This window comes from Eubalaena glacialis, chromosome 5 (assembly GCF_028564815.1).
Source record: "Eubalaena glacialis isolate mEubGla1 chromosome 5, mEubGla1.1.hap2.+ XY, whole genome shotgun sequence".
Classification (NCBI taxonomy): domain Eukaryota; kingdom Metazoa; phylum Chordata; class Mammalia; order Artiodactyla; family Balaenidae; genus Eubalaena; species Eubalaena glacialis.
Genome location: NC_083720.1, coordinates 75,941,386 through 75,969,214, shown reverse-complemented (window position 1 = coordinate 75,969,214; position 27,829 = coordinate 75,941,386).

The window sequence follows — 27,829 nt, the reverse complement described above, 5'->3', positions numbered from 1 at the left end:
ATTCATCATTTTTCTGCTATTGGAAATTGGGCTTCTTCTAATTGTTTAACGCAATAAATAATCTGTAATAAGTATTTCCATGGATATGGTTACCTTCAAACCATTTTGTGATGTTTCCTAGTTTTCAGAGTCTCTCTTTCAATGGCACTTACATGGATCATTGGTGTATGTATCCCTTTAGCTCTTTATTCACACCATCACTTGGAAATCCATTAACAGGAAGCCAAAAAAAAAAAAAAAGAATCCGAAAACATGTCCATTTAATGAAATATAAATGTAAATCTGTTGTGAGATCTACACAAACCTTTAAAAATCAAAATGATTTTTTAAAATACAAAAATGGAAAAAATAGTCAAAAGTTCCCACAATCTTAACCATCCTGATGTAATATTTCCACAACCACATACACCAGAATGATACTGTTGTGTTATTTTTGTCCAGCACTTTTGCATTTGCAGAGATAAAACAGCACAGCAAACACTTATATAAAGTGCTTACTCTGTGCCAAGTAGTTTAGTATAAGAGTTTTATGTGATAGTAACTCATTTAACCCTTAGAAAAAAACCTGTGAGGAAGCTATTATTACTTTTCCTACTCTACAAATGAGGAAATCGAGCATCAGAGAGGTTAAGTAAGCTACCCAAGTTCACAGCAGGTAGGTGGCAGGGCTGGGACATGAACCTAGCCAGTTTAGCTATGGAATCTATGCTCTTAACCACTATACTTACTGCCTTTCTAGAATGCACATCTAAGTCTGTATTTGGCTCTCTTCAGTAATGTTACATCACATACATACTTTTGTATATATATGTGGCTGGATAGATTTTATAACAATCATTTTAATTATTGCATAGTACTACCATAAAATTTTCCATAATAATTCAATGAGCCATTCCCCCACTATTGGAAATTGAGTTTCTCTAATTGTTTAAGGTTTTCAATAAATTATTCCATGAACATGATTGTTCAAGCCATTTTGCAGAATTTTCTTGGCGTACATTCCCGTAAATTGTATTTCCAAGTCAAAGAGTAAACATTTTATGACTCTTGATACGTATTTCAAGAATGATTTCCAAAAAGTCATTCCAATTTACATCACCAACATTACTATATGAGAATACTAGATTATTTGAAACCTAGCCAGAGTTGGATATTATCAGTTATATTTGTAAAATTCATCATTTTCAGATGTATTGTTTTTGGCAAATGTTTATAATCATGTACCCCCCTCAACTCAATCAAGATATAAAATATTTTCTTCACCACCCCCAAAAGTTCTCTTTGTAGACAATCTTCTCCTCAGATCTCCAGCCCTTGGCATCCTCTAATCTGTTGTCTGTTCCTATAGTTTTTCTTTTTCCAGAATGTCACATACATGGAATCATAAAGTATGTATGGTTCTTTTGTGTCTGGCTTCTGTCACAGCATAATGATTTTGAGACTTCATCGTGTTGTTCCATATATCAGTGGTTGTTCCTTTTTCTAGCAGTTTGGTATTCTATTGTACGAATGTGTCACAATTCGTTTATCCATTAGCTAGTTGGGTTGTTTCCTCTTTGGACAACTATGAATAAAGTGGCTATAAATATTTGCAAACAAGTTTTTTAAATCTTCTTTTGGGAATTTTTGTCCAAGTAATTTTCTTTACCAGTGTCTTAGGGGTTTTGTTATCTATTTTTATCAGCTCAGGATTGAAAAATTTTTAACTCTTTCTCAAACATACTTTCAACATCTGTTTATCTTAGCCTTTACAATTATTTTTTATCTTTAGTTCTAAATTCTGAAATGTAGTGAAACCAATCAATCTCTTCCCTTCCCTTATTATTTCTTCTATTACTTCTATTTTTTTATATAATTTTTTTCTTTTTGGCCGCACCGTGAGGCTTGCGGGATCTTAGTTCCCCAACCAGGTATTGAACCCGTGCCCTCGGCAGTGAAAGCACAGAGTCCTAACCACTGGACCGCCAGGGAATTCCCTCTTCTATTACTTCTATGCTTAGAATTTTGTCTTTTGTCTTCTATGCTTAGAAAATTACTTAGAATTACTTAGAATTTTGAAAAATATTACATTTTCTTCATTAGTTGGTGGCTGGGATTTTTATATTAAATTTCTATTCACTTGGAATTGATTTTGATTCATGGGATAACATCTTTAACGTTTAACTACTCTATGATACTATTTGTAAATATCATCCTATCAGAGAAATCCATAAAGAGCAGTAAGTAAAGTAAGTCTGTGCAAGAGTTGTGTGTTCTTCCAGGCTTCAAAGAGATGGAATTAGTAAAGGATACAGTTTCCGCTCTTGAGTAGCTTTTAGAGGAGTTAAAGATCAGATGGTGTATTAGTCAGGGTTCTCCAGAGAAAGAACCAATAGAAGATATGTATATGTGTGTGCACACACACATATGTGAGATTTATTTTAAGGAATTGGTTCACCCAGCTATGGAGGCTGTGAAGTCTTATGATTTGTTGTCTGCAAGTTGGAGACCCAGGAAAAGTGGTGCCATAGTTCCAGTCTGAGTCCAAAGGCCTGAGAACCAGGTGTAAGTCCCAATCCCAGAGCAGGAGAAGACCAATGCCTCAGCTCAAGGAGTCAGGCAGAGAGCAAATCCTCCCTTCCTCCACCTTTTTGTACTATTCAGGCTCTCAAAGGATTGGATGGTGCCTACCCACATTGGGGAGGGCCATTTACTTTACCCAGTATGCTGATTCAAATACTTTTTAAAAATATTATTTATTTATTCATTTGTTTAGGCTGCACTGGGTCTTAGTTGCGGCACATGGGATCTTTAGTTGCAGCATGTGAACTGTTAGTTGTGGCATGTGGGATCTAGTTTCCCAACCAGGGATCCAACCCGGGCCCCCTGCATTGGGAGCATGGAGTCTTACCCACTGGACCACCAGGGAAGTCCCTGTTGATTCAAGTATTAATCTCATCTGGAAAACTCTCACAGACACACCCAGAAATGATGTTTAACCAAATATCCGGGTTCCCCCATGACCTAGTCAAGTTGACACATAAAATTAACTGTCACAGATGGGTAGTTAAGGTAGAAGGATAATTTAGGTGAGATATTTCCATTTGTGTCAGTAGTTATAGTCTCTGTAGTCCCAGAATGTACAGCACAACTAGGATGGCTAGAATGTTGATTTGGAATTTTAGACCTTGTCAAAATTGTGTGCTAATTGGACTGATTGCCCATCAGCCTGTATCAGAAATAACCAGGCCAAATCTGCAACTGATAGACTTTGCCTGATCTTCTGAATGTGATTACAGTCAACCAAAAAGGCACTTTAGGAAAGTTCACTGTCTCAGCTAACATCTTCAGCCACTCACATGCTCTCTGCTCTCTGTCCAGATTCATAGAGGAAGGAAGTTGAAGGAACAGAGTAGGTGCTAGCTTGACTTGTACACTTAACTGCTTGAAGAGAAAAGGCAGGAGCAAGAGAGTGAGTGGAAAATGGTGCACCAACCATGCCTACTAGTCACAGTGACCTAACAGGTGCCTTGGTCTCTCCCCATTCATGTTAGCAGAATATCCTTCTTTGTTTGGAAGGAGGGTGGGAGGGAAGTGAATAGGGAGGTGGGGAGAAGGGAAGGAAGATCCTCTCTCCTTTTTGTGTGGTTGGCACTTGGGTTTTCTGAACGTAATATCCCTGAGTCTTCACTGTGGCTCTGGAGTCAGATACAGGTTCAAACCTTAGCTCTACCACTTTGTAGATTGCAACTGTGTAAATATATTTCTCTGTGTGTGTATATACACACACACACACACACACGTTCACAGGAAAAAACCCCACTGTAAATCACTAAAGGAGGGAGAATTACCACTCTCTTGGGAATTACTGTGGAGGTGGCATTAGTAACAGTGATCAAACCCTAAGCAGAAGATGACCCTGTCCTAATAACACCAGTTGACATCCAGTGACTGCTTGCCTTGAGCTGACACTGCGTGCATACTTCACATGCCCTAGTTCGTGAAGACGTTATTAACTGATTTTACTAATGATGAAGTTGAGGCTCAAGGGACTTAGATAATTTCCCTCATAACCCTACATAGTGCTGAAGTTGAGCTGGGATTGGAATCTAAATACGTCAGATTCCAGAACATGAATTCTAACCTTGACACTGTACTTAGTGGCACTAGTGGGTCATTTCGCCTTCCGCTCTGGGGGCTTTTGCTTCCAGTGTTAGACTTTAGAGGGTCTGTGTTTTGTTTTAATAAGGGGGGGTGATTCCTCTAAAGGCTCCTAAATCCCCACGAGTATGGAGTCTCTCTGTACAGGTCCAGAAACACTTAGTTTCCTCTCATTTCCTCAATCATATGATGTTTCATTATTTTCATTTACTCTTTATAAAAGAAATCAGCCTAAGGGTATGGAGGCTTTCTCAGGACTAATTCTTATATGGTTGCAAGACAGGCCTCATGGGTGGTTCCAAGGCTCCCACTATTATAGTTGATATCTCTTCTAGTGACCTTGGATCCCATGCTCAAGAAACTTTCCTGAACCTGTTTAGTGGTTGGACAAAGCGAAAGGCAGATCGGCTCTCTATGGAATCCCAGGGCTGGCCTGACCACGAGAGAGGTGTTTAAGTGGAGGGCTACAAAAGTAACTTGGGGAGAAAGGAATGGAAGGTATTTGACATCTTTGATCTGTTGTCAGATTGGGGCAATGAGAAGTGAGATAGGTCAGCTGTCAGAGTGGAGAGACCTAAATGTGAGTGGGTGGAGGAGACTAGAAGGCTTGCAGAGAGGTGGTGGGTTACTTGCAGGGAAAAAGAGATTGAACCTCTCAGGTGTCATTTGGTAATTTAATGTTGGCCGTGGAATCCATTGGCCATCAGTCTTGATGAGCTGCCCTGGCCAAAGAGGTCACGTTTAAGCTTCCCAACCAGAGCTCGTCATCTGCTCTCTGTGCAGGAAGCCAGGCAGCCTGTTGGGCTCATTGTTCTTTGTTGTTCCTGCTCCCGCCTGCCCATCCACTCCCTCTTGCTTACGGTAGAAGATTCTAAGGCAGGCAGGGGTCTGGGGCTGCTGGTTTATATCAGCACCTGATGTCTGAGTTGAGTAATCCATGGCTGTCAGACTCCCACAAGAACTATGATAATAGATTTAGGAATATGTGGGAATATGTTCAACTTTACATCTTTGTAAAGATGGTTGCCTCACTTTAAAGGGCAGATAATTTGAGCCAAAAGATATCCAGACGTGGAATGTGTAGACTTGCTATTTACTCGCTGTGTGACTTGGGCATGTTGCTTAACCTCTCTGAGTCTTGGTTTTCACTAAGGTAAAAAAGGAACTCAGGTCTCTAGGAACCAGTTCTGTAAAGTTCTGTCCAGGCCCTTGGGAGCAGTAGCTGTGAGCCTGTTACTGATTTACTCAAATTTACAGACTCAGAATAGGTGTGTCCATCACCCTTAGGTAAATTGATTCATTTTCTAAAGAAAGAGAGGAATTCACCACTTAAATGAATCTTCTGGTAATTCCTCTGGTTAATCCAATGGATATAATAATATATATATTGATGTTTAGCCAGTGGTCTTATTTCAACTGAGAAGTTATGTTGGTCGGCTAGGCAATTCTCCTCCTACCCTGAGTATTCTCGAAGGATGCACCACTAGACATGAGCGTCCCCCAGTGGGTCTCCCACATTTATCACCTTTGGGATAACTTCCTTGGCCATCTCCTGGGAAAACAGGAAAGGTGCCTCCAAAAGTCAGGTTTGAGATTTGCATCCGTGCTTTACCTTTAGCCCCCTTCAAAGTTATTGCCATGACAACCAGCCTCACCCCGGGTATCTGGTCAAGAGTATACTGACATCTAATCCAGTGTGAGAGAGCTTAGGACCACGGCGTCCATATTTAGTGCTGAGTGAGACTCAGTGACAGGATGAACCTCTGGACAACCTGGGCAGGAGAGTGAGGGGCCAGAAAGGAATACCACCATGGCCTAGGTGTGTTGACTGTAGCTGGCAGATTTGTGAGCCTGCGTGAAGACGCCTTTGAAGACTCCCCCAGTGAGCTGAGGAGACTTTGAAGTGGGTGAGGACTGTTGTCCTGAAAACGAGCAAGTGGGGACTCTAATTTGGCTTTAATCTTAGTGTGACGACTCGGGAGTTCACAAGTTGTGGAAGCCCCTAATAATACGATGGACTCTTCCCAATTTCCTCCCAACCAGCAGGCTCCAGCTCCGACCCTGGGGCCGGGGAGCTCTTAGGTCCCTCACATGTCATCACTCTACTTCCACCCTCTGGGCCAGAGTCAGCTTTTTCTCTCAGCATTTTAGGTCCCTTGAGAAAAATATTTCCTCAACCCGGGCTCCACGCCAGCAACTGATCAAACCTGCCCTCCTCACAGCATTTAATCCAACAATCTAGTTTGTGTCCCCTGGTGTCTATCCCTGGAGACATTTTAATTTTTAATGTAGTTTTAAAAATCAAGGTTATACCGCACAGCATTTAAATAATCAAATGCATCTACAAAGCTTTCAGAAAACACAGCAGCCTCTCCCCATCCATTTACCACTCCTCCAAAGCCCCTGCTTTCAACCCCTTTGGCCTTTCTTGTGGTCTTTATCCTTAACATGGTTCAACTGCAATTCTTGATTTTTCAGTGTTAAACATCATCTATTGACTTCCAGCTATGGAAGACGAGGATTTATCCTTCTTTCCCATCCGCCACCCAAGTCTTCTACACATAGACTTTTTTTGTCCCCTGTCTTTTACAATTTTGGTTAGATTGATATGTAGCACTTGAGGACTTTGTAAACTTCATACCTGAGTCATGTATGATTACCTTCCCAGCACAAACATTTGTTGTCCTAAAGTTAATAATGGCTTTGTTTTTACATGTGCTTAGTTTTCTGTGCAACTGTCATTACCATATTCCTTAACTGTCCCCCAACTGTGTATCTCTTTCCGTATCTTCACATACATTAGAGAGTCTATTAATTTTATATGCTCTGAAGAGGTCCCTCCTGGAGCCTGCCCTATAGGCCTGTTCACAGCTGTCATCTTGGGATCTTCCTTCATCATTTTCCTGGACTTTCTCTTTACCTCCCCTTTTCATTGGGTCTTCTATTTCCTGCATTCTATGTCTGCCTCTTCCTGGGTTTACTTCCTTGTTTTGGTGAAGTATCTCTGAGAAAGAATGAAAATGAGATAGACTATTGGAGATCTTGGAGTCTGAAAATCCAAAATCCTTTGATTTCCTCTTCCCCTTAATTATCTTGGGTACTCAACATCCAATCCTATATTGGAAATCATTTCCCTTCAGAATTTTTAAGGAATTGCTCCCTTGTCTTTCAGCTTCCACTGCTGAGAAAGCCGATGCCATTCTGATTTTTGAGACTTTGTATAATGCGTGCTTTTTACTCTGGAAGCTTTTAGAATCCTCTTTGTCTTCTATCACCTTAGGTTGGGTTTCCTAGAAACTGAGATTGAGACAGGGTTTTGAGTGCATGTGACTAGTTGAGGGATTAATCTCAGGAGAAGGTAAATGAGGGAAGGAGGATGGTTCTGGGGAAAGAGCTAAGGACGTGGTTTGGCTGGAAGCTAGTTTGGCCTGATACCCCTGCTCTGCTCTGGAGCACAGATTGTACCAGAGTTGGTTCCCCTTTTGGGACAAGACTCTAGACATTTCCCATCAGTCATTGGTGTGAGCTCTCCTGTGCAGGAGCTGGAGTGGTGGGTGGAACCTCCCAGGAGACACAGCTGCCCTTTGGCTGAGGGCAGTTCCCCAGAGAAGGGGGCTGTGAGCCCAGAGTGGCCAACAGTTGGATGTGTTGGCCCCATACAGGGGATCTGGACAAGGTACCAGCCATGTCTTCTAGACACGTGTTCTGAAGGTCACAATGATTGTTTTTCACTCTGGAAACATATACTTGAGTTCTGGAAAATTTTCTTTGATAGTTTTGTTGATAACATCATCTTCTCTGGAACTCTTTTTATTCAGATGTTGGAGATGCTGGAATGGTTTTCTGTCATCTCCTTATCTGTCCTTTCCTATTTTCCTTCTCTTTTTCTTTTTGTTTTTTTGAATTTAATTTTATTTATTTTTTTATACAGCAGGTTCTTATTAGTCATCCATTTTATACATATTAGTGTATACATGTCAATCCCAATCTCCCAATTCATCACACCACCACCACCACCCCTCCCCGGCTTTCCCCCCTTGGTGTCCATACGTTTGTTCTCTACATCTGTATCTCTATTTCTGCCCTGCAAACTGGTTCTCTTTTTCATTTTGTTCTTTATCTTTCTTCTGAGTTTTTACATTTCTGCTATCTTGTTTTTAATTTCTGAGACCTCTTCTTTGTTCTGAGTATTCTTCATTTATTTATTTTTTTATTATTTTTAATTAATTAATTAATTTATTTTTGGCTGTGTTGGGTCGTCACTGCTACTTGCAGGCTTTCTCTCTAGTTGTGGCGAGCGGGGTCTGTTCTTCCTTGCGATGCATGGGCTTCTCATTGTGGTGGCTTCTCTTGTTGCGGAGCGCGGGCTCTAGGCACACGGGCTTCAGTAGTTGTGGCACGCAGGCTCTAGAGTGCAGGCTCAGTAGTTGTGGCGCACGGGCTTAGTTGCTCTGCGGCATGTGGGATCTTCCTGGACCAGGGTTCGAACCCATGTCCCATACATTGGCAGGCAGATTCTTAACCACTGTGCCACCAGGGGAGTCCCTGAGTATTCTTCATTTAAATAGTCTCCTGCTTCTCTTTTATGGCTGCAATATCTTTTTTCCCAAAGATATTATAGGGTTTTTTTCCAGTTTTTCTCTGCCTCCAAGTTATTTTCCTCTGTGTATTGGTTTTGTTCCTAATCTTTTATAATTGAGATTTTCCCCTAATATGTCTGGCTTGGCTAGATGCTCATATTTAAAAGCAGGACGCTCAAAAGCTGATTGGAAACTCTGAGTCAGTGGGGTTATCGACTGTGAGCTTCATGGTAGGGTGAGCTGGACAAGCCACTTTCTGCGGAACCCTAAGATCTTTAGGTCTTTTCCTGTAAGCTGATCAGATTCCAGTAAGAAGGCTCTGTTAATTTTCTGCGTGGAGGATATAAACCTGATTTCCAGTGTTTTGAGAGCAAAGTAGAGGGAGAAGAATGTCTGAGTTTCAACATTCAGTAAGTATTCATTTAATCCTCCTATTTTTATTACACCATCTCCACCCTCAGCTGTGACTGGTGTCCTCCAGTCCAGAGACTATGATTTATCTTTTCCAAAGACCAACCCTCTTTCTTCTTCTAGGGTGGCGGGGGAGTCTGTCACCTGGCTCCATGGGAGAGAAGGGATATGAAGGGTCTGAGTGCTTCTTAAACAGACTTTTACTCAATACCACCTCTTGTAAGCTTACCTCTCCCCCAGCTTCTACAAGTACCCCCAATTCCTAAGACTTTTGTGGGTTCTTCACTATAAATTGTGTCTCCACTTCCCTCACTTAAGATTTATCTTTGTTGAGATAATCAGTAACTATGCAGGCATCTGCCTTCCAACTTCCAAAATTTCGTTGCTATTGTATCCTCTCTGGAATTCTTTGTTTTTATATGTTTATGCCTTTTTGTTTTTTAATCCTTTTACTGTTATTTTAGTGGAATTTCAGGAGGGACTAGACATTAAGACATGTGTTCAATCCAACATCTTTAGTTGAAATCCCCAACAGGATCTTGTAATCTTTCTGCCAGGAGAAAGAAATTTTCACTGAAATTTCTCTCTGCTCCTTACTATTCATTTTAACTGTGTTGAGCCTGCCTTCTTCACTGGTAAGGTCTGTCCTCATAACTGAAACCTCTTTCCTAGAATGTACTCCATAACAGGTACATAATAATAATACATTTTTTGTTAAATATTTATACAACATTGTATACTCAACATTGTACTAAATCCTCAAAGAGCTTATCTAGTTGGGGAAACACACACACACACAGTACAACAAAGGGTTGTTCTAATATGTTAAAGAAACAATAATCCATTCAGAGATTCTGCAGCAACAGATTTTTAAAACAGCATATTCAAAAATCCACATTAACATTTCACTAATTCACACGCATAATCCAATTTATCTCGATCCACAAACACTTACAACAGATGGAGTTTTCATCATGTGCTTCTAAGTTATGCTCCAATGTCAAGGAGCTGACTAGAGCTGTAGCATCAGGAACAGATGTGGTTGTGGAATACAAAGCTATTTCCACCTTTCCCCTTCCCCTCTTCATTCTTGAAGGTCATGAAAAAGACCAGTGCCTAGAATCAGGAGAAAGAAATTTCAAAAGTTGAGAACCACAAAGACAACAATCTAGCACACACCACTTGCCAGTTGCCTTGGCATTCGCCTCTACACACCCAAGGCTGCTTGCTGTGAACATTGACAACTCTGTTCCTGAAGACTTTCTACCTGATTGCAGGATCAAGCTCCACTTGTACACAGGGGAGCTTGTGTACAACCTGGTATTAATACCAGAGTTTAATTAATACCGGATTCCCTTAGGAATCACCCTTGAATCAGTGGCAGATTGGGGATGTTATTGGTGGGTAAATTCCCCAGCTTCCTAATCCTTCAGTTGGGATAACTCTGAGGCATGTTCTACACTATCTCCCAGAGTACCCCAGCAGGACTGAATTCCAGTTGCCCACCCTGCTAACTGGCTCTGAAATGTACCCTTCATTGGTTTCCTTCCGTTTCCTGTCCCACTTCTTCACTTCCTTACCAGTGCTTCCCATGGTCACCCCCTAAATAAACAACTGGCACTCAAATTTTTGCCTGTAGTGAAACCCAGACCTAGACCAAGATCTTCCCTAAAGAATAATGTATCTCAGAGAGGTCATACTCTTACTCTGAACTTTACAAAAGTAGAATGAACCCAAAAGATATACCAGGAGACTGTTACTCCAGATGCACAGAACAGTAGAATAACTCAACAGCCAACCAATGCTTACACAGTTAAATTTTGGAGCCGGAAAGGGTTCAAATGGTAATTCAGTACAACTCCCACTCAAAGCTAGACCCTCTCTTCTAAAGATCCCTGACCAGTGATCATCTCAAGTCTCTATTCGAATATTGCAAAACACAACAGAAAACCCAAAGAAACTCAGCCCTTCATATTTAAGTTCCCACTTTGGGTTGACCTTGGTAGACTCTAGAAAAGGAGGAAGATAACAAAAGATGTCCAAAATACATGGGTGGTTTTTGAGTGAGAACAATTTAGACTGTCATCTACAAGAATACCAGTTAAAAGTGGACTTTATACACATTCCCAAGCCATTAAACCAAGCATTAAATTAAGTTGTTTCTTTGGCAATGAATTTCCAAAAGATTTCCAAAAGATTTCCTTCTCTAGTTTCTAACCCATCCCTATTTTCCCTGGATAGAAAATTTCCTTCCTCTCTCTCTCTCTTTTTCTGTCCTTCTCTGTTTGAACAAGCATCTCTTGACAGCCACACAGTGGACCTTGTTGACACTCAGTAGATGGTAAACAGTTTTAGCAGCGGTGTCCACTCCTAGTCACATAAACCTCACTAGAGACTGCTTATCACAAAGTCTCACCCCCCTGGGGGAACAAAGAAAGGCTAAGAAGTAGAGTGAATACACAAATTATTGCCCAAAACAGGAGCTGCTTATACAAAGCGCAGTGGCAAACCCAGCCTTCCATAGAGGATGCTAGAACACTGGGCTGTTTGCCATAATTCTCCTCCTCTCCCCCAACACAGAAACACTCTCAGAACCACTGAACATTTTCAAGAAATATTAACATGAAAGTTTCTAAACAGAAAGCAACCAACCAATCTAGGATGTATTAGAAGCCAGTCACAAAAGTTTAGGAGCTGAGAGCAATTGACTATAGCAGCTAGATGGATGCGAATGTGTAGGGCAGTGTGGTGGAAAGAGAATATATTTTGGAGTTTGTTAAGATTTATATTTCAATCACCAATTATGTTAGCCGAGGCATGAACTTAGGCTCTCTTAACTTCATTTGCTTCAGCAAAGTGGGAATGATACTGATATTTAAAAGATTCTTTTGGGGAGTAAACAAACATTAAAATATGTTTGGTAAAATATCAGATTATAAGGCAAGGTACCCAGATTAGTTATTATTACCTTTCCTTGCTGCTATACTTCATTTGGTAGCAACAATGCCCTATTGCCATTTGAACGATCCAATCTGAATCAGGTAGCCTTAGTTAATCCAAAGCAATTATCAATTTTAATTAAAATAATCATTAACATTGTTAAGACTATGACTTACAGACCACTTACTGCATGTAAGGTACTGTTAAGTGCTTTTCATTATCATCTCATAGAATTCTTAAAATAGACCTATGAGATGAGGTACTTTTCCTGTTTTACAGCTGAGGAAACTACACTTCAGGGAAGTTGAATTACTTTTATGAGGACTACGACGAACAAGTGGTGGAGCCAGGGTTAAAACTCAAGTCTGTTTGACTATAAAACCTGTGTTCTGAACCATCAGTAGATACAAGGTAACCCATGGTGATTGGAGTTGGTGAGGGTGAGAGCCAGGGCACCCCCAAAGGAGAGGAAGCAGAGAAGGGGGGATGCAGAGGAAGACATTGGCCAGCGGCAGCCTGGAGGACCAAATTTTACATTCTGATGGAGCTAAGTGAAGAGTTTGGCCAAGGAATTAGGTGGGTGGCCTAATGGTCAAGTTGTTAGATGTGTTCCGTGAAGGGGAAAAGCTCTTAACGTGAAACATCTAGCTGCAAGGAACCGAAGACTCAACTACCAGTGACCTAAGCAGAATGGACTTTGTATCTCACTTAGTGCCACGTCCAGAGGAAGAGTGGTTCCAGGGTCAATCTGGCCATTTGACTGTGTCATCAAGGATCCAGGTCATTTACATCCCGCTGTTCCGCCATTCCCAGAATGTCTACAACCCTCTCCCCATCTCCTACCAACCTGCATGATGCTTGTGGTAGTTCCTGATATGTCACACAGAAAATCCACACCCAGCAAAGAAGGGGATGTTTCTTTCCATGTGTCTGCCTCTTCTTACTATGGAGAAAAATCTTTCCAGAAGCCCTGAAAGGGCCACCCTTCAGGCTCCATTTGTCAGACTTGTGTTACGTGTCGTGCCCAACCAGTTCATGGCAACAGGGAAGAAATTACTATAATTAGCTTAAACTAACCAATGTTCATCTTCTGGGGTGAGGTGTTCCTTTCCCTGACAACTTGGGGGTGGGGCACCTAGACAGAACCAAGAAGTGTGTGTGTGTGTGTGTGTGTGATTGTGTGTATGCACACTTGCATGCATGTGCCAGTGTGAGCTCTAGGAGAGGCAAACAACAGGGTCGGCCACAAACAGGCTGCTTGCAATGTCTCCTGAAAGCGATGAGAAGGGAGAAAACGTCCCTGGAGTTACTCCAGGGAAAATTAGTCTGCACCGAACTCTCCAAGCCAGAGGTCTCTCTTTTCTCCCTGAGCATTTTCCTTTTATTGTTCATTGACCCCTTTTGCGTGGAACACACCTCCTTTCTGCCTGGTCTGCATCAGGCCTGCCTTGGACATCGCTTTTCCATGACCGCTGTAACCTTTACCACTTCCTATGGTTGGTCCTAGAGCCCTTATTCTCCAGATCTTTATTTCCCCAACTTTTTTCTACATTTTAAAAAAGAAATATCTATTGACACCATGGATCCCAGTTTAGGAAATGCTAAGCCAACAATGAATTCAGCAGTAAATTATTATTTAAAGGAAAAATAGAACCATAGAGACTGTTTTGGGGAAAGAGCATTCCCTCCTAAATATTCCCGTATTTTTTAGTTCCTACCCAAAGAGCTGCTCTCTGTCTTCCATTAGATACCAGAGAAACAAATCCCTCCTCGCCACTCCCAAGGGTGCACCCCTGTGGCAATCTCCAGTCACTTTGCTTCCTTGGCAGGCGCTGAACACGATGGGCCCATCCTTCCTCATTCAGATGGCGGCCGGGGTGGGAGGATTGGCCTAATATTAAACAGACCTCCATCTAGTCCTGCAGTGAGCAGTGGCCAGGAGCCCAGCGTTAAAGACATAAATAAGCTGCAGGTTTGCAGAAACCTGCCAGCAACTCTCTGAAACAGGAAGAGGATACTTAGAGCTGTCCTGCTAACTCTCAACCGTGGGCCTGCCGCTCAGGTCTGAGGCTCCCTGGCTGCCGAAACCACCAGCCTTGGAGTTGACTCCAAGGGCACCAGTCTGAGAGGCCGCCTGAGATGGCAGGGACCGCTGATCGGGGAAAGAGCTAGATAACCCCTCCATTTGCAGCAGCAGAAGGGGGTTATAAATGTCATTCCTCTTCTGGGAGACATGGTATCTGACTCCATTAGACTTCCAGGAGAGCCCAAAACAAACAAACAGAAAAGGAAAGGGCTTAGGATAATGGAATAGGATCAGGGCTGTCGTTGGGGAGCTGCTCCCAGGCACCCTGCATTCCGGGCCCCCGGCTTGACTGCCATTGAGAACTATGCTGCTGACATGGAGATGGGGCTGGAACAAGGCTTTGAAACTCTGATGCAATCAAACTAGGCTTTTCTGGGGGTCAGTTTTCTCAAGTCTGAGAGCCATTAGTTTTGTATGAATAGCCATTATGGACGAATACAGTCAATACAATTAAAACAGATTCCTTGTATGACAACAAATGATAAACAATTAGAATGTAGCTGATGGCCTACTTAGTCAAGTAATAATTGATACCGTAAAATTTCTATCCAGTGGAAGACTGGAGATCATTCCTTAGAGTTCATGGCAATTAGAGTCAAGCCTAGGAGGTAGAACTCTAAATGTCATCATTCAATAAGGAAATATTTATCAAGTACTATGTGTTCATAGACACAAAAGATGTGTCTCCTTCAAAAGCTTACCATCATCACAGACACATATGAAGTTAAACGATGATTTAAATAATAGAACGAGAGCGCATGAGGTGTCACAGGCACTATTTGAGAAATTAGAGTGTGTATAGGTTAAGACGCTCATAGGTGGGTTCAACTATGATGAGGTGGAGTGGGCTGAGAAGGCCTCTGAGAGAAGGTAGGACTTAAGCTGGGGCTTAAAGATGAAGAATATGGATAGATGAAAGGGAAGAGAAAGGAGGGGTTTTAAGAAAATTGCAAGGAATAACCATGTGTGAACAGTGTTGTTTATACTGGAGCTTTCATGTACCAGTATGCCCATCCACTTATAATCACCTGCCTGAAAATCATTATTATGGTCTTCTTTTTGTTGCTGTTCTCCAAGTGAATTATTTTCCTTTTTAACTGCTTTATTGAGATGTAACTGAAATGCAATAAACTGTACACATTGAAAGTATATAATTTGATACATTTTGACATATGTATACAACTCCACAATCAACACAGTGAACCTATTCATCACCCCTACTGAAAAGTTGTAATCTCCTTTTCAATTTGGAAAGCCGGATATATGGCTTCAAGACACGCATTCTACGCAGATTCTAAAAGCCAACTCGTCTCCCTTCTTTGACATGAGGGCCCCTTTCTCTCCAACCCAGAACATAGGTTTCGTCTTTTAGTAATAATCAAAGGAACCACACTTCGTTGAGGGCATTTGGCAGCCTGGAATCGGCTTATTTCTTTATTATTCCTAAGGACAATTCCAGTGAGGAAGGTATTAACTTTCTTCCCATTTCAGAGGCAGAGAAAGCAAAGCTTAGGGGGTCAGTCACTTGCCCAGGTCTGATAGATTGATAATCTGCTATCAGTAGATGGCAAAGCCACTGTTGGATCTCAAGGCTGCCTGTCTTTCAGGCATACACTCACATGTATGTACTCTGAGACCCTTATAAACCTTTTCCAAGACAAAGGATCCTGCTAGTCTGGCACACAGGCAAGGAGGATATTGAGGATAAAGTTCTAATCACTGAATCCTGACCATGGATAGGACAGTGAACTCAGGTTGGCTCATTCAGCTTTCAAAAGTATCAATTTACATTCCCTCCAAGAGTGCATGAGGGTTCCCTTTTTTCCATATCATTTCCAACACTTGTTATCTTTTGTCTTTCCAATTACAGCCATCCTAGCAGATGTGAGATGATATCTCACTGTGGATTTACTGGCATTTCCCTGATAATTAATCTACACTCCCATGTTCAAATCAACATTATTCACAATAGCCAAGATGTGGAAACATGGAAACAACCTAAATGTCAATGGATGAGTGGATAAATATATCCCATATATGTATATATAAACATTTTCTTGATATAGATATATATAAAGGAATGTTACTCAGCTTAAAGAAAAGGGAATCCTGCCATTTGCAACGAGTTGGATGAACCTGGAGGACATTATGCTACATGAAATAAGCCAGACACAGAAAGGCAAATACTGCATGATTCTACTTATATGTGAAATCTAAAATAGTCAAACTCATAGAAGCAGAGAGTGGAATGGTGGTTACTAGGGGCTGGGGATTGTCAGTTATACCTAAATAAAGCTGGAAAAGAAGTTAGACTGTGACTTCCCTTCTGTTTCCTATAAAAGAGCTTTGGTGATCCTGAGTGGGAGTGGGTAAAGTTTCCTCCATCTGCCGCTGTCCCTGCAATCCCACCCAGTCACTCATCCTTCCCAGAACTCAACCAGGCGCTCTTGTAACGGACAGAAGAAGCCCATCTCAGAAAGAAGAGAAAAGATGGGTGTCTTGCTCTCAGAATCTCCCCTGCTGGCCTCTGGCACAGCGGGGGAGGAGTGTTCTGCCCCGATTGCTGCTGTGTAAATGTCCTGTCAGGCTGTCTATACTCACAGTGCATTTTCTTGGCTTCCCCAGATCTGTTAATTGCCACCAGTTCAGGAACCTTTGAAGGGAGGAAAGGCAGATTGCAGAGACATACCAGTGTTTATCATGAGCGACTTTCCAGGGATTCCGGTAACAGCAAGGGGCAGGTCCTTTTCTTCAGAAGACAAGGCTTTGCTGCCTCAAGTCTGAGCCTGACTTTCACTATTGAGGGTGCTTCTGATGCACAGGAGATGGTCGATTCCTCTTCACGGGCTCTCACTCAGAAACTTGTATAGAGTTGCGGCTCGTGACGTGGAACGGCTGCGCTGGGTAAATGGTTTTTTGATCATGTGTTTCTGCATCACAATATCCCATCCTCCAAGCCCTTCCAGATAAGGGGCTACCATATGACCCAACAATTCCACTCCTGGGTATTTATCCGAAAAACACAAAAACACTAATTGGGAAAGATACATGCACCCCAATGTTCACTACAGCACGATTTACAATAGCCAAGATATGGAAGCAACCTAAGTGTCCATCGACATAGGAACGGATAAAGCAGATGTGGCACATATATACAATGGAATACTACTCAGCCTCTGAGTACTGATCTCATCCTCTCTCTTTCTTCCCAGCAATGTTCGCTCCTGGGCTTAGGTACTTCTTTGCTGCATTTATAAATACTCAAGGAGGGTGTTTAAGAGTATATAGTTGCAAAGTACTGTGTCAGAAGGACCCTTCTTTTTTTTCCCTTTCTTTCATTTATTTTTATTTTTTAAATGATGTATAGTTGATATACCATATTATATAAGTTACAGGTGTACTATATAGTGTTTCACAATTTTTAAAGGCTATACTCCATTCACAGTAATTATAAGATATTGGCTATATTCCCCATGCTATACCATATATCCTTGTAGCTTATTTTATACCTAATAGCTTATACCTCTTACTCCCCATACCCCTATATTGCCCTTCCCCCCTTCCCTCTCCCCACTGGTAACCACTAGTTTGTTCTCTATATCTGTGAGCTGCTTCTCTTTTGTTATATTCACCAGTTTGTTGTATTTTTTAGATTCAACATATAAGTGATAATATACAGTATCTTTCTTTGTCTGACTTACTTAACTTAGCATAATGCCCTCCAAGTCCATCCATGTTGCTGCAAATGGCAAAATTTCATTCGTTTTTACGGTTGTGTAGTATTCCATTGTGTATATATACCACATATTCTTTATCCATTCATCTGTTGATGGACACTCAGGTTGCTTCCATATCTTGGCTATTGTAAATAATGCTGCAGTGAACATTGGGGTACATGTATCTTTTCGAATTAGTGATTTTGTTTTTTTGGATATATACCCAGGAGTGGAATTGTAGAGTCATACGGTAGTTCTGTTTATAGTTTTTTGAGAAACCTCTGTACGGTTTTCCACACTGGCTGCACCAATTTACATTCTTACCAACAGTGTACGAGGGTTCCCTTTTCTCCACATCCTGGCCAACATTTGTTATTTGTGTTCTTTTTGATGATAGCCATTCTGACAGGTGTGAGGTGGTATCTCATTGTGGTTTTGATTCGCATTTCCCAGATGATTAGCTATGTTGAGAAGATCCCTTCTGTTAAGGAAAGTACTATATATACAAAGACAACTAGAATATAAGAGAAAATGTGACAAGTTCTTAAGAGAGACTTAATGCAATATGGGTCTTCAAAGGAGGAAGAGAAGGTACCCAACTGGGGCGCAGTAGCAGAGGTGTGTTAATTAAGCATATTTCAGAAATCGTATTACTTCATCTTCACAGTAATCCCATTAGATAAGAAAACCAAGGCTTAGAGATATGAAGTAACTTAATCAAGGTTCCACGGTGAGCAAGCAGTAGAATAGAGATTTGAACTCTGGAAGCCTGGCTCTTCTGCCACACTGCAGAAGCGGTACTGGAGCTGGCCCGTGGAAGATGAATCAGATTATGATTGGTAGGGTTGGAAGAGGGCATTCCCAGTTTGGAGAACAGGAGGAGAAGAGTAAAAGACATGTAGTAAGAATATTGTTAAAAGCATCCCTAGGGAAATTTATTCACTCATTCATCCATCCATCTATTCATTCATTCAATAAATATTTGTTGAGAACCTGTTTTGTACCAGGCACTGTGCAGGCTCATAGGAACTATCAGGGTACAAACAAAGACCCCTGCCCTCATGGAGCTGATTCTAGAATGGAAAGACAGATGATAGAAATAAAGTATGTTAGAGGTTGTAGAAATAGAGAAATACAGCTCAGTGAGGGAAAGTTGGGAGTACGGGAGGGGGTGTGTGTGGAGTCAGTAACAGTTTACAATAAGGTGGCAGGGGTAAGCCTGTCCCTCTCTGCTCCCTCTAACTCCACCTTCTCCTCCTCTCATCCATCGTTTATCCACCTATCACACCAGACTCAGAAACCGTGAAATTGTTGAGGTGGCATCTTAGGACAAATTCTTCCCGCGGCATTGACAACCCCAAGCTGCTGGAATGATCTTGGAACCGGCCTGGGAGGCGTAGCAAACTCAGAAGCTTGTGATCCGGGCCCAGGACTGAGCGTGGTCCCTGATGTTTCCTGCTCTCCAGGCCAAGTAGGGCTTGCTGCCTTCCTGTTTACTATATCCCACTTTGCCTCCTTCCACACAAGAGGGTCAGCTGCTAGGATAAGGTTGGATACAAGCCCTCCAGGGGCTGTGCAACCAATAGCTTTGCTACCCAGTGACCCTTCAGCTCAGAGGAGGCACCGAAGGAATGCAGAGTGTGACTCAGGAAGGGGCGTGCAGAATTCCACTAAAGAAATACAACCCATCCGCAGCACCCTGGCCTGAATTCTGCAGTAAAAATTTCAGACGGAGAGTAACATGTTGAGAGGATGTGTGGAGAGAGACGCTGTCTCAGAGCAGAGACTGCTTCTTAGAGAGCCATTAGGGAACTCAAAAGGAACCCGAGCGGCTTTGAAGAATGTGTGGGTGAGCTCAGAGTGGGGGGTCTTTCTAACGACTCAGTAACAAGGATGCGGAGTAACTCGGTTTTGGTCTAGACCAGCAGCATGTGAGCGCACAGAAGGTTAAGGCAAGAGAAGATGACTTCTTTAGTCCTTTGTCTCCCCGCCCCCCCCCCCCCCAACTAAAACATCTCCTTTTCTGACCTCCAACTAAGTAATGAATCAGATCACAGACATGTAGATACAGTGCCCTCCCTGGCACTATTCTTTCCGAGTGGGCTCTGTTGACTCCACCTCAGTGTTTTCCAGCAAGACTTCATTATTTTTTCAGGGAGGAAGTAGAGGAGAGGGTTGAGGCTGTCATGGGCTGGTTGAGACAATGTTAAGGTTGGGTGTTGAAAACTCACAAAAAATGAAGGGCCTTTTGTAGTCAGATATTGTTTAATTTCAAAGACCTGAAGGTCCCTCAAACTAGTTTAAGTAAAAGAAAAGGGTGGGGGGAGGTGAGGACATATTTTTGGAATGGTACGGAGGCATCTCCCACGCTTGGGTTGGGGGCAGAGTCGGGCTTCGGCAGCACCTGGTCAGGAAGGCTTGAGCTGAGCCACTCTGAAGGCTTCTCTCCACACATCTGCCTCTTCCTTCCTTCTCTCTCTGCAACTGGCTTTCTCGATTTCCCATGTACATGCAGACCCTGTCCTAGCTTCACATGATGCCCGGTTCTGCAGGGCACCGACCAGGGTCTCTGGATCTCGATTCTAAATGCCTGCGGGACAGAGTTGGCCCATTAGTTCAGCTATTTAAACTTTCTTCAATTAGATGAAGCCAGGGAGGACTGAAGTTATTTATTACAAAAGTGGTCACAGAAGTTCCCAGAAAGGAGAGGTGGGGCGGAGGTGGAGAAAGGGGGAAATTTTCCAAGAAAAGGATTTAGTTGGGCAGTTATTCCAGAAAATGGCTACTGCAGGGTCTTCATTAATTGGAATAATGTTTCCTAGAATGAAACAAATACTATCAATTAGAATACAGGTGTGGCTACTCTAATGTACACCCTGCCTTAAGGAAGATGAGCGTTTATTTAACCTCCCCTAATGGTTGTAGCATAAACAGACCAGCAAGGAGAGGGCAACTCCACGGTGTCAGGACCCATGGCAGGCAGCCTCTAAAATGGCTCCTGGTGACCCTCTCCTCCTGGTCTTCATGCCCTGGTGTAATCACTTCCTCTTTAATGGAGGCTGGATCCTGTGATTCCCTTCTAACAAACAGTGCGTGGCAGCGGTGATGGGGTGTCGCTTCTGACACTGGGGTACAAAAGGACTGCCTTCCATTTTGCTGGCTCTCTCTCAGTCTCTTGCTTACTCTGGGGGAAGCCATCTGCCTTGTTGTGAGCTGCCCCATGGAGAGGCCCACAGAGCGAGAAACTGACGTCAGAGGTCAACAGTCAGCTGGGACCTGACGGCTGCCAACAACCACGTAAGTGAGCTTGGACGTGGATCCCACCTCAGTTGAGCTCTGAGATACAGCAGCCCTGGCCAACACCTTGGCTGCAGCCTTGGGAGAGACCCTGAGCCAGAGGATCTAGCAAAGCCGTACCCAGATTCCTGACCCAGAGGAACTGTGAGATCATAAATGTTTGTTACTTAAGCCACTATGTTTTAGGGTGGATTATTATAGAGAAATAATACAACCAATACAGGGTACCAGGCTTCTTCCATCTTGTTTCTCTGCTATCCTTCCCATCCACATGGTACAAGATGACTCACCACCTTGCTTGCATCCCAGCCAGCAGGAAGAAGGAAAAAGGAACGGGAGGGCATGGCTTCTTATTTTTCAGGGCATAATTCAGAAGTTGCACACATCACTTCCGCTCACATCCCACTGGCCAGAACTTTGTTGCTACCAAGGAGGATGGAAGGGGCGGCCTTGTGCCCAAGTGAAAATCAAGGATTCTATACAATGAAAGAACAGGAGAATAGATACCGAAGAACAGCTAGCAGTCTCTGCCACAAACACCCATGCCCATGTTTGTTTGCTTTGTGTGTGTGATGAGATTACAGCCATATCTCTCTGGTCCAGAGAGGCCTGGATACCTAGAGCATCAGAAAGACTACAAGAAGATGAGAGATGGAAGCCAGCTCCACAGAGCTAGCACGGGGCCTGCACGGCAGGTGACAAATGCACATTTGCTGGAGGAATTCATGCACCAGAAACCTTGGTGCAGGAGGCTCTCTTGTGCAATATTCCTTCAGAGATGACCCACCACCAGCTCCCTTCCTCAGGGTCCACACTTGGCTCAGGAAACGTGAATGCGTCCTCACCCTCCCCATCCCAAACCCAGCAAGCACTGACCTTTCTTAGACAAGCTGCTACTCCACTCCACACTGGCTTTTAGACATTTTAGGTGAGAATACCAGTCTCCCCAAATTTCTTTCTTTTTTTAAAAATAGTTTTATTTTATTTATTTATTTATTTATTTATTTTTGGCTGCGTTGGGTCTTCATTGCTGCGGGTGGGCTTTCTCTAGTTGCGGTGAGCGGGGGCTACTCTTCCTTGTGGTGCGTGGGCTTCTCATTGTGGTGGCTTCTCTCGTTGCGGAGCACAGGCTCTAGGCGCGTGGGCTTCAGTAGTTGTGGCGCGTAGGCTCAGTAGTTGTGGCGCGCAGGCTTAGTTGCTCCGCGGCATGTGGGATCTTCCCTGACCAGGGCTCGAACCCACGTCCCCTGCATTGGCGGGCAGATTCTTAACCACTGCGCCACCAGGGAAGTCCCAGTCTCCCCAGATTTCAGGGAACATAGGTTGTGGGTTGCTTGAAGTACCCTACCATGGAGTCCCCGCAAGTCTTTTTACTTTGTGCTGAACAAGAGAAGGACTAGGTGCACGTGCTCTCTGCAGAAATCCTGCTGAGGGCTGGTCCTCTGGTTCATTTCTGACCTGGCTTCTCTCTGCAGAGGTCCCCATAACCCAGCAAGGTCCCCAAGGGCCATTTCCCTAAAGCCCTTCTTGCTTGTGGAGGGTGTCAGGCAGGATGTTGGCAGCAGCCTTGTGCCCAGCTGCGTGGGGTCAGGGACAGGGGCTGGATGTGAGTAGGAGAGGCCTCCCAGCCGCCCGCTGAACTGGGCCAGCCGTTAGCAAAACCACCAGCAAACAAGCAGCGTGCCAGGCCCCGGGAGTTCCGTGTGGTCCGACCAGCCTCATACAGAGCTGCGGCTCCAGCCCTGGGATGGTACAAACACAGTCCAGTGAGGAGGCCCCAGTAAGCCACCCGGGCCTTTTCTGATTTATGGCCCACTAGACTCCCACCAAATTGAACACACGTGTCATAAATGCTTGGTGATTCAACCACCATTTATTTTTTGTTTTTTTTGTTTTTTGTACGCTTTTTTGTTTTTTGTTTTTTAACCTAAGCACCTTGGTTATTTCATCTATTGATAATAACATCTTCTCTGGGTTGTGGCTAAGGGTCAAGCTGGGTGAACTTCTGTGGCTCCTTTTAGATCTGGTTTCTGTTGGTGGCTGATATAGGGGTCAGGGGGACTCGGGGCACACTTCTCTCTGCAGCCAAACTCCATTTCAGATCCCATTAAAGAGGAGGTAGTGTTGTGGTTAAGGGCCCCAGACTCTGGAGCCAGACTGCCTGAGTTTGATTTCTGGTACCATCAGTTACCAGCCGTGTAACCTGGAGCAAACAAAACACGCATTAACCGATATACATTCCCATTTCCTCTTCTGTTCAGTTAGGATAACAATCCGTGATGTGTTCAGAACAGGGCCTGGCACACAGCAAGTTCTCAATCAATGTCAGCTGTCAGCATAAGCAGAGGATGCTTGCATACTTCAGTTATGGTGTATTTTCCATTGTGTCACACTGTACTGTGGTTCTGTATCAGCTTGCTTGGTCAAAGATGCCCAGAGCCCAGCATAGTTGCTGTGTGTGGTGCGTGTCAATCTGATACAGATGCTGATCTTCAACACACTATCCCCAACTGCATCCCATAAAGACCTGGCAGCATTATTTTAGGGATCTCCAATTGTTTCAGCGCAGCCTGCTATAACAAAACACCAAAACTGTGTGGCTTATAACGGTAATCGTGCATGTAAAAGCACCTAGCACAGGACCTGGCAAACAGCAATGTTGAATAAATGTTGGTTATTAGCATTGTGATCATCCTTAAAATGCTTATTGTTGAAAATGAGTGGTGCGATGGTTTTAGGCGATGAGGGTCACCCTGAGAATAACCTGGAGGGCTTATTAAACTATTACTGGTTCCTGCCTTCCAGGTTTCTGAGTTAGTAGATCTGGGGTGGGGCCTGGAATTTGCATTTCTAACCGGTTACCAGGTTACTGATGCTGCTGTTCTGGGGACCACACTTTGATAACCACTGATTTAGACTCTCTCCATGTGTAACTACATCATCCCCTTTCTTATTTCTTTCAAGGGAAATCAGGAGCACACAGAGTGGGCACTTTCACCTTGGCCTTAAGCTTTGTGCTGAGTTTTTTAATGACGATGAGGAGTAGATTAGCCTTTGAGCTCTGTGTGGACAACAGAAGCTCTCACTCTGTAGGAAAAGAAGCGCCAGCTCCTAAACTTTGGGGGAGGAGAGATGGGGCCTCCACGCTACCCTTCCTCCCACTGACAGCCACATGTTCCAGGCAGGAAAGTTTGCCCAGTTTTGCCTGGACTTCAAAGGAGGGTATGTTGGCCAAATGTCTGCATGTGCTGAGCAGTTGCTCTGTGTTGGGAACCCCTGGAGTTGCTGCAGCATCAGGGCCTCGTCTTACCTTGACGGAGTCTGGCTTGAGCATTTCTAGGCTGTCCTGAAATGCTGTCCACGTGCAGCAGTGGAGACGCTGTGCTCCTCTTGTGCAACTTTTGCGATACACCTGCGATCGCTCAAACTCACAAGCAAGTCGGAATTTTATCTGAAGTACTTTGGGGGCTCATGGACAAATATTTTCGGAATGATTGCTGGGAAGGGCCCAGCTGGCAGGGGGATATTGGGATTGCAGAAAGGTTCCTGGTCACTGCTGTGTCCGCCCTTGTCCTTCAGCCCCCGGGATGGGCTGGGCAGGAGAAGGCAGCTGATTTCTCCTTGGTGTTGGCCCTCACTTGATTTAACCACTTTGCCTGATGGGCGGTTTGGAGGTGGTTGGTACCATGAATGTTGAATGAATGTCTGGGGATCATCTTCTGATTCCACCCAGGATTGGACCCTTGGCTGGTGCTTCCTTTAACACCGGTAGACATTGGCGATGGGAACTACCCTCCAGGAGGCAGTGGGGCCGGCTTCCTGTGTGTGACACCCGAACAGTCACAATGGGTCCCACACTCAGAAGAGTCCACACCAGGTTTAATGTTCTATGGTTACTGTCTTGAAATTCTGAGTAAATTTTGAATGGGCCCTGAATTTTCATTTTGCACTGATCCCTGCAAATTATATAGAGGTCCTGGGTGGCAGTCTGAACCATAATGTAAGAATAGAGACATCAGGAAGGAAATGGATTTCAATTAGAGCTACTGCATCAAGTGAGCTTTCAGCTTTGCCCTCCTGAAACCCTGCGAGCCACTAGTGAAGAAGGACTGCTCAAGGTCACTAACTCCAAGTCAATCCACTCAGCTCTGGGGGCTTGGAAACTTCTGTGATGAAGGGTTGTTGGGTGTAAATACTAGGGTGGTGGGTAGAATCAGGAAGAATCTTTTCACTTTAAAGTTCTTATTTCTCAGTCAGTGTGCCCTGAAAGAAATCTAGCCAGTCTGAGTCAATTCAGATGGAATTGCATTCAGACAGCTTCTCCCCTGATGGAGAAAAGAGGAGACCACAGTCCAGGCTCACAACCTGTCTGCTAAGCATCCTTAGTGAAAGGAACTTATCTCTTTCCTAATAATATCAATGAAAGTCTAGGAATTGAGTTTTATTGGTCTAGCTTGGGTCACGTGCCCATCCTTGAACTAATCACTGTAGCCAAGGGGAGTGAAATGCTCTGATTGGCTAGGCCTTACTCCTATATCTATATAGTGTCAGGGGGTGGTCTCAGCCCCTCCATCACAGGTTTGGTCCTGCAGTGGGATCATAGCTTTTCTAGAGCACTGGTCCTACTATACACCTCTCAGAGTTTCCCCCAGCACTGGGCGTACAGTAGGTGCCCTCAATATTTGCTGTTTACGATAATGGTACTTACAATGAACACAAGTTTCACCTTCATCTCTCCGGATTCCCATGAAGCTAGGGCCACCTGTCACCCAGAAAGATCCCTCTTACTGAAATTGCCACTGCTTATTCTCCAAATTGCTTTCCTCAATTCAGGTAGGAGTCAACCCCAAACAAACCAAACCAATCCCCCAAAGATATTCATAGCCCCTGACTGTATTGGTTAGCTCTGTTACTTCACAATGCTGCTTAAGAAATCACCCCAAACTCAGTGACTTAAAACAGCAATTGCTTCTTCTCTTGAGTCTATCAGTGAGCTTGGCTGATCTAAGTTTGGTGTGTCTGGGAGGCTCTGCTTCAAGCTGTGGGTCCAGCCAGACTTCTCTGGGGAGCTCTGCTCCAAATGTGTTCACTTTGGGCCTGGAATGAAAGGTGGCAACTACTCAGGGGAAACTCCTCTCAGTGCTTTGGCAAAAATGTGCGAGGGCAATTGGAGATACAGAAGGTCTCTTAAGGCCCAGATTGAGAACTGGGTACTGTTGCGTCTGTCCACATTCCATTGGCCAAAGTAAGATATATGGGCAAACTCGAAGTCAAGACGTGGGGAAGTATTCTCTGCCAATATGAGGTTAAGGCAAGGATGTGTCTCTGGAGATGAAGAATTGGAGCTAATTCAATTTACTCCACTAATTCTATTATTTAAAACACTCCATCTGTACTCTAGTCATGACCTGGGGCCATTGTTTCTTGTGCATGTGACGTCAACAAAATGTCAACTAACCAGGTGCTGAGCAGATAGCAAATGGAATTAAATGGAAACCTTCACCCCATGGTGTAAAATCCCCAGATTTTACCATGTAAGCCAGTTGATTAAAAATTTCTTAGAGAGTATGTGAAAATGCTGATATCCTGTTCCCAGATGGCATGATAAGGAGGTCTGTGCCCCAGGATTCTGCACTTTTATAAGCACCTCAGGTGAAACAGGGCCCGTGTTTGGGATAAACTGTCTTAATCGTTAACTATGCCGTTAGGTTAATCAATACTGGGATGCTAGCAAATTTGAGCAGATCTGGTGAAATTCTTAGTGATGGGCATTTAGTAAACTTCTACACAAATGAACTATTTTTTTTTTTTTATCTCCCCCATCCTCTTAATTTCTCGGCATGTCACCAACTACCAGTTTTGCAGGTAGCTTCTGGTCTCTAGATACTTGTTCAGCACGTATGTCTTTGTGTCATCTTTAGAATCTGAAAATGAGCTTCTTGTGATTGTGCATAACTATGAATGGTATCCATCATTTTTACTCATTCAGCAAAGTCCAGCTTTTGCTACTTCACTCAGATTTTCTTCCAGGAGCCACACCTTTTCCTCTTTCAATCTATGGGGTCACATCACAGCTGACCCCACTCCCATAAGCTACCCCTGTTTCCAAAGGAAGGAACATGAAGTCACAATGATGGTTGTGAATAGCCATGTATCCCAGTCTGAACTAAATCTCTGTCCATAGTTTTGCTGGTAGAAAAAAAATTTCTGGAGCTTCTGGGGCTCATCTTGGCCACCACAAAACTAAAACCTGCCTGAGAGTGAAGTCAATACAAAGGAAAGCAGAGCAAAGGATTTTAGGAACGACTCTGAGCACCCGAATCCAACTGTGCCTGAAGGTGTTCTCCTGGACCTTTCCATTATGTAAGCAAATGCATGGCCTGTGTAGTTTAAGCTAGTTGAGTTTGGTTTCTTTCATGAGCAACTGAAAGAGTCCTAAATGATATATCATAGTCTGATATTGAGCCCAATAGGACCACAAGCAAATGAGACTGGTCAGAGCTTAGCAAAGCCCAGAATTCACTCAGCTAGTCACACACACACACAGAGCTTATTCTGATAATCAGACCAGACTTGGGACCAAATCTTATCAGTAGTTATTGAGGTATTTTAAAGCAAAATAGATTGAAAAATGAATACAACTAGTAAATGTAACTGTG